We start from the raw sequence: 8,761 nt of genomic DNA on the forward strand, positions 1-8,761 counted from the left end.
AACATTACATAAACTTAGTTGATAAAGCAATGGCAAGGTTTGAGGAGATTTACTCTAATTCTGAATGTTCTACTCTAGGTAAAATGCTATCAAAAAACATTACATTCTACAGAGAAATCTTTTGTGAAAGAGAGTCATATGATGGGGCAAACTTCATTGTTATCTTATTATAAAAAATTGCCACAGCCACCCCCACCTTTAGCAACCATCACCCTGATCAGTCAGCAGCCATCAACACTGAGGTAAGACCCTCCCCTGGCAAAAAGATTATGACTCACTCAAGATGCCAAGGATCATTGGCATTTTTAACAATAAAATATTTTTTTTAATTAAGGTATGTACATTGTTCTTTTACACATAATGCTATAATACACTTAATAGACTACAGAATAGTGTAAACATCACTTTTATATGCACTGGGAAACCAAAAAATTTGTGTGGTTTGCTTTATTGGACTATTCACTTTATTGCAGTGGTCTGGAAGCAAACCTGCAATATCTGAGGTATGACTGTATCTCTTTTTCCAATAATCAATCAGGCAAGCTTAGTATAGCTATCTAGTATTTTCAGCAGAAATCTTTTTCTTTTTTTCACCTACAATAAGTAGTTTTGAAAAGAGCACATTTACTTATTTGATAGGAATTAATGAACTCTCATTTACTGTACTGAGAAACAACATTAGTATCAAACTCATGAATATAAAATGCTGAGGCAGAAGGTTCACAGCTGTGAGGAGGAAACTTTTTAACCAGACCATGAAAGGGAGAAAAAATTGCTATTTTCTTAATAGATGAGAGCCTAAACAACCAAATTGACTATTCTGAACATTGCCAATATGCCTGAAGGAGAGCCTATGTCAGGTAAAAGTGCTTCATAAACATCAGAAAGTGTTTTTATAATGGTAAAGTATTAATAATGTTAGTATTTAGTTAAAGCAAAAAAAGGAAGGAAGGAACTACTAACCTGATAGGATTTTGCCTTTTGGGCCATGTACAGAATATGCAATACCCTTTGGAAAAAAAATTACCAGCATCAAAGAACTCAGAGGTCCCTACCATTATTTGCATGCAAATCAGTTTCTTTGATCCGTTTACTTTATAATACATAACAAGGGTTATATTACAAGTTTTTTTTCCTTTTAAAGCAAATATTGATATTCTAAAATAAAGCATCTTGGAAGTAGTAACCAATCTATTGAAAGAATACTTTCTTTCACAGTAGGAGTTGTTCATTATATTTGTGCTAAGTATAAATTTACTTTAAGGATAAAAATTGTGAATGTTATCAGTATGAGGACTTCTTTCTTCTCACCCTTTTTTGTAGGTATGGGAGGCAATCTTTCCAAAGTTGCTGCCAGGCTGCAAACCTTAAGTTATTCAATTGTTGTTGGTATTAAAGGCAAAGGATGTGTCTCATCCTCACACGTGAAAGGGAGGGTGAATAGGGCTAGTCTACACAAAAATCTTTCCCTCCTACAAGTTAGCAATGTATTTATATTAGCTGGCTTTCTAATGGCTCTGGAAAATCTTATCTTAAAATAATCTAACTCTCAATAGGGATTAGCTGTAACTAAAAGGAAGAAGGAAGAAAGGAAAGAAAGGAGGGTGGGAGGAAGGGAAGAAGGAAGGAAGGGAGAAAGAAAGATAAAAAGCATAGAATCTTAATCTCCCTCCCCTCAAGGAAGGAACAAGAGAACCGGAGTAGGCACATTCATAGAACACATCTAAGTGCCTCAGGATCCTGGCCTGGCTGATTGATGAAGGTGTTTCTCTCACAAAGTTAACCAGTAAAAACTCGAGAAAATAATTCTTTCTTCAAATGCAAAGACAACAACATAAGACTTCAAGGAACCAAAAAAAAAAAAAAGAAATGGGGACCAATGAGTTGCCTGAAAAACAATTCAAAATAATTGTTTTAAGGAAGTTCAGCAAGCAACAAGAAAGCACAAATAGATAACTCAATGAAATCAGAAAACCAATACTTAAAATAAGTAGTTTGATAAAAAGATAAAAATCATAGTAAACAATCAACATAAATACTAGAGATGAGGACTACAATAAATGAAATGAAGATCACAATTAAGAATGTCAACAACAGACTTGATCAAACAGAATAAAGAATGTGTATACTCTAGGACAGTTCATTTGAAAATAGCCAGTCAGAGAAGAAAAAGGAAAAAAGAAGGAAAATGAATGAAGAAAGTTTATGATAATTAGGACCGAACGAAGAGAGCTAAATCAATATGATAGGAGTTAAGGAAGAAGAAGATAGAAAAAGTAGACTATTTAAACAAAAACAATGGTTGAAAATTTCTCAAATCTGGAGAGAGTTATGAGTATCCAAGTAAGTGAAGCTCAAAGCTTTCCAAACAAGGCTCAAGCCACAGAAGACTTTATCAAGACATATTATAACTAAATTATAAAAAATCAAAGACAAAGAGAGACTTTTGGAATGGTGAATAAGCATTGACTTCAATTAAAAGTCACTAGTTGTATAATAGTGGGGGTGGGGACAAACATAAACACAATATGGAGGTGGGGGGTAAAAGTAGAGAGTTTTTGTATGTGATTGAAATTATGCTATCACCTAAAACTATAAGACTCTTATAACTTGTAGACTGTTATAACTAGAAGATATTTTATGAAATCCTCTTGAGAACCACAATGCAAAAACTACAGTAGATACACAAAAGATAAAAAGAGAAAGGAATCAAAGCATATCATTAGAGATAATAATCAAATCAGAAAGGAAGATAGCAAGAGAGAATAAAAGAAACAAAGGATATACAACACAAACATAAAACAATGAATAAAATGGCAAGTTTTTATCTACAAATAATCACTATAAATGTATTTAGATCAAATTCTCAAATCAAAAGACAAAGAGTGGCATAATGGATTAAAAAAGAAGCAGATAATGACTAATGCTGCCTATAAGAGACTCACTCTGACTTTAAAGAAACATATAGACTGAAAGTGAAGAGACAGAAAAAGCTATTTTATGCAAATGGAAACTGAAAAAGAGCAGAGGTAGTTAGACAAGATATACTTTAAATGAAAAACTGTAACAAGTCATAGAGAAGTTCATTACATAAGGATAAAGAGGTAAATTTATCAAAAGGATAACACAATTGTAAATATATATGTGCCCAATATGAGAGCCCCTAAATATATAATTCAGATATTACCAGATCTGAAGGGAGAAATGGACAGCAATACAATACTTTCAACAATGGATAAACCAGCCAGATATAAAATCAGTAAGTAAACATTAGAATTGAGCTACATTTTAGACCAATTGGACCTTATAGACATATACAGAATATTCCATCCAACAGCAGCAAAATACAAATTCTTTTCAAGCACACACAAAACATTCTCCAGGATCTTTTTTTTTTCATCCAACAAGAAGCCATAACCTTATTAATTATAGAAACAGTATAAATTTCAAACCAAGCTGCAGTTACTCTTTCGAAACACCAAAAAGAGTCCTTGTTTTCAGATGGTTACATTGTTGATTCCATAATAGCATTTACAATATCATTGCTGTTGTTCTTCAAGGCTTAGACTACTGCCTTTGCTCTCTCGACACATGTGCCTGTCACATGACCAATTCTAAGTCTTTAACGTCCACACCTGTTTCATCGACCTCTTCCTCTTCACTCTCCTCTTGTACAGTTGGAGTCTGTGAGCTTTCTTGAATGTCTGAAACAGCTTCACCTTGAACTTTGAATTTCTCAGCAGCTGCTAGCTGTGACTGCTGAGATAAATCCTCGATCTTGGCTTCCCCAAAAACTATATAGGTATCTGAAGCTGGGCTCTTGCAGACATCTGGTTTTGTGATGACAAAGAGGATATTCTTAGATTTCCAGATAGTGACTCTAATAACCCCTGTAACCTGTCAAAGGCCCAGTTTGGACACAGCCTTCCGAGCCTTCTTTTCACTCCGACTCTGTTTTTCTTTACTGATTGGTTCTTCATCGATTTCAGCTTCTGCTGCCAGCTGTGCTTGTTGTGTGGTTGCTTGTGTGGAATCTTGTTCCTCGAGTTCTGGTACTGATTCATCACTGTCAGATTCTGTTCCAGACCCTGTCTGAGCCTGAGGATGTGGCAACTCCTACTCTGTAGCAGGGACGGTTTCTGTGGCTTCACCTGGCATTTTATGTAAGGAACGCGGAACCAAGGTGGCCGCAGAAAGAGAGCAAGCCCCCAGGATCTTGTATTGGGCTACAAAACCAGTCTTTACACATTCAAGAGGGCTGAACTGGTAATCTTCTTTTCCAACCACAATGTTCTGCAAGTAGAAGTCAATAACAAGAATAAAACAGAAAAAATCACAAATGTGTGGAAATCAAACAACATGCTCATCAACAACAAATGGATCAAAAACTAAATAAAAAGAAAAATTTACAAAATATCTTGAGACAAAAGAAAATGGAAACACAATATAACAAAACTTATGAGATGCAGAAAAAGAAGTTAAAAGGAAAGTTTATTGGGGGGAAGGGGGGAAGGGCAATATACGTAACCTAAACATCTGTACCCCCATAATATGCTGAAATAAAAAAAGAAAAAAGGAAAGTTTATAGGGGTAAATGCCTACATAAAGAAAAAAGAAAGCTATCAAATAAACAACATAACGTTACACCACCAGGAAGCAGAAAAAGAAAAACAAAGCCCAAAGTTTGTAGAAAGAAAAAATAATACAGACCAGAAATAAATTGACACTAGAAAACAATAGAAAAGATCGATGACACTAAAAGTTGGCTTTTTAAAAAGTTAAACCAATCAACAAACCTTTAGCAAGACTAAATAAGAAAATCAGAGAGACGATTCAAAGAAATAAAATCACAAACCAAAGAGGAGACATTACAACCAATACGACAGAAATACAAAGAATTATAAGAGACTACTATGAACAATTATATGCCAACACATTGGATAGGCGAGAAGAAATGGATAAATTCCTGAAAATATAATGAAACATGAAGAAAGAGAAAACCTGAGGAGACCAATAAGGAGTAAGGAGACTGAATCTGTAATCAGAAAACTTGCAAAAAAGAAAAGTCCAAGATCTGACAGCTTCACTAGTGAAGTCTACAATATATTATTTTAAAGAATTAATATCAATACTTCTCCAGGATTAATATCAGTACTTCTCTCCAGAAGAGAAGAAAACACTTCCAAATTTACTTTCTGAGGCCAGCATTACTTTGATATCCAAGACAGTCAAGGACCCTACGAGAAAAGAAAATTATAGGCCAACATCCCTGATGAGCCTAGAGGCAAAATTCCTCAATAAAATATGTGCAAACTAAATTCAACAGCACATTAAAGGATAATATACCATGATCAAGGGGGATTTACCCTGAAATGCAAGGATGGTCCAACATTTGCAAATCTCTAAATATGATATATCACTTTAATGGAATGAATCATAAAAATCATATTATCATCTCAATAGATGCAGATACAGCATTTGAAATAATTCAGCATTTTTCATGATATAAACTCTCAACCAATCATTTATAGAAGTAACGCACCTCACCACAAGAAAGGCCATTTACAACACACTCCCAGCTTACATCATACTCAACAGTAAAAGCTGATAGCTTTTCTTCTAAGATCAGGAACAAATCAAGAGTGCCCATTCTGCCATTTCTATTCAACATGGAACTGGAAATTCTAGCCAGAGCAATTAGATAAGAAAAATAAATAAAGGCATCCAATTCAGAAAAGAAAAAATAAAATTATCTCTCTGTCTTAGTCCATTTGGGCTGTTATAACAAAATACTATAAATTAGGTAGCTTATAAACAATAGAAATTTATTTTACATAGTTGTGGAGATAGGAAAATGCAAGATCAAGGCATATTCAGTATCTGCTGAGGACCAGTTTCCTCACAGATGGCACCTTCTCATTGTATCTTCACATGGTGGAAAGGGTGAGGAGTCTCTCTAGGGACTGTTTTATGAGAGCATTAATCCCATTCATGATGGCTCTGCCTCCATGATCTAATCAGCTCTTAAAGGCCCCACTTCCCATCCCATCATGTTGGAGTGTGGATTTTAACATATGAGTTTCAAGGGGACAAAAACATTCAGACTATAGCACTCTGTTTGCAAGTTACATCATCTTACATATAAAACACTGAAATTTCCACTAAAAACTGTCAGAATTAATAAACAAATTAAGTAATGTTGAAGGATTCAAAATTAGCATATGAAAGTCAGTTCCATTGCCAAAGTGCAATAAACTACCCCCCAAAAAAATTAAGAAAACAATCCCACTTAAATAGCATCAAAAAGAATAAAACAAGAATACATTAAACCAAAGGGATAAAAAATCTGCACCCTGAAAAATATAAAATATTTCTAAAAGAAATTGAAAACGACACAAATAAATGAAAAGATATTCTGTGTGCAAGGATCAGAAAAATTAATATTGTCGAAATGTCCACAGTGCCCAAGTGATCTACAGATTCAATGCAATGCCTATCAAAATTCCAACACTATTCTTCATAGAAATAGAAAACAATCCTAAAATTTGTATGGAATAACAAAAGACCCTGAATAGCTATAGCAATCTTGATCAAAAAAAAGAAAGTTAGAGTCATCATCCTGGTGGTTTCAAATTATATTACAAAGTTATACTAGTCAAAACGTTATGATAGAGGGGCCCACCCACCACCCGAGGCACAACAGGGCCTCTCTAGAGGAATAACAGCTAGCTAGAGGACCCCAAAACAGCACTGCAGCTCGCTCCTTCCTGCAAGTGCCACCTACTGATAAGGAGGTCATCATGCACACCCTTTTACTGCACCCTTTTACTACTACTGATTCATCATAAAGGGTGTGGTCGAATCTCACCCACAAACACCACAAACTGATTGAGAGACTAAACAGGGCGTTTAGTCTCATTAGCCAAATGAAAATCTAAAGGCAAGAAGGAACACCTGATCGAGATGGGAAGAAAAAAGCGAAAGAATTCTGGAAGTATGAAGACTCAAACGGAAAACACATCCCCAAAGAGGAACAACAGCTCCCCAGCAATGGACATTAACCAATCTCAGAACACTAAAATGACAGAAGAAGATTGTAAGAAAACTCAGTGATATGCAAAAAAAAATGGATAACGAAAACAAAGAAACCACAAAAAAAATCCAGGACATGGAAGAAAAATTCACTAAAGAAATTGAAATATTAAAGAAAAATCTAACCGATCTCCTGGAAATAAAGGACTTATACAGGGGACTACAAAACACCATGGAAAGCCTCAAGAACAGGGTAGAGCAAACAGAAGAAAGAATCTGAGAGCCTGAAGACAACTCCTTCCCATTAAATAAGTCAGTCACAGACATTGAGCAGAAAATTAAGAGAAAAGAAATAAGCCTACAAGAAATGTGGGATTAAGTGAAAAAACCGAACCTGAGGGTGACAGGGGTTCCGGAAGGTGAAGAAGAAAACACTCAAGGGCTGGATAAGCTATTTGAAGAATTAATAGAGGAGAATTTTCCAGGCCTTGCTATAAATCTAGATATACAGGTACAAGAAGCTCAACGGACCCCAGGGAGATTCAATGCAAATAGGAAGACACCACATCACGCAGTCATCAGATTGACCAAAATAGCCACTAAAGAGGCCCTTCTACGAGCTGTAAGGCAAAAGAAACAAGTAACATACAAAGGAAAGCCCATCAGAATAACGCCAGATTTCTCAACTGAAACCCTACAAGCAAGAAGAGACTGGGGCCCCATTCTCACTCTTCTGAAACAGAATAATGCCCAGCCTAGAATCTTGTACCCTGCAAAACTAAGTTTCATATATGAAGGAGAAATAAAGTCATTCTCAGATAAGCAAAGACTGAGGGAATTCACCAAGACAAGACCAGCTCTCCAAGAAGTACTCAAAAGAGAATTACACAAGGATCAGCACAATAAAAACTCTCGAATGTGAAACCACTCAAAAATTAGAGATCAAAGGCTAGATTGCACAATGACTCAAGGGAGAAACCAAAGCAACAAAATGGAACCCAACAGAATGAACAGTAATTAACCCCACTTATCGGTTCTCTCAATCAATGTGAATGGTCTGAATATCCCTCTCAAGAGACATAGACTGGCCGAATGCACAAAAGAAAACAAGCCAAGCATCTTCTGTCTCCAGGAAATGCATCTAACCTGCAAGGATGCATTTAGACTCAAAGTAAAGGGGTGGAAATCACTATTTCAAGAAAATGGAAGCCAAAAGAAGGCTGCTGTGACAGTTTTGATCTGAGACAACTAGGTTTTAAATCAACAAAACTAATGAAACACAAAGGGGGGTCACTATATGATGGTGAAGGGTACAGTTGAACAAGAAAACATAACAATTCTAAATATGTATGCACCCAACTTAGGTGCAGAGGATTCATAAAGCAAATTCTACTTGATCTAAACAAATTGATAGACAGCAACACCATAATAGTTGGAGAGTTCAACACTCCACTGACAGCACAGGACAGATACTCCAAACAGAAAATTAACAAACAAATAATGGACTTAAACAGAACTCTAGAACAAAGGGGCTTCACTAACATTTACAAGACATTCTACTGAAAAACCACTCAATACACGATCTTCTTATCAGCTCATGGGACATTCTCTGAGATTGACCATATTCTAAGACACAAAGCATGTCTCAAAAAATCTAACAAAATAGAAATCATACCATGCATCTTCTCAGATCACAGTGGAATAAAAACAGAAATCAACCCCAACAGAA

General features: G+C 35.5%; 1 pseudogene across 1 annotated transcript; it reads right to left on the minus strand.

The window, feature by feature from the left end:
- Positions 1–3,505: 3,505 nt before the first annotated feature.
- On the minus strand, positions 3,506–4,158 carry LOC105811832 (annotated as a pseudogene). Its single transcript, XR_001137572.1, has one exon. The product of XR_001137572.1 is annotated as a nascent polypeptide-associated complex subunit alpha pseudogene (transcript).
- Positions 4,159–8,761: the final 4,603 nt, after the last annotated feature.

Source organism: Propithecus coquereli, unplaced genomic scaffold (assembly GCF_000956105.1).
Source record: "Propithecus coquereli isolate 6110/MARCELLA unplaced genomic scaffold, Pcoq_1.0 Scaffold240, whole genome shotgun sequence".
NCBI lineage: Eukaryota > Metazoa > Chordata > Mammalia > Primates > Indriidae > Propithecus > Propithecus coquereli.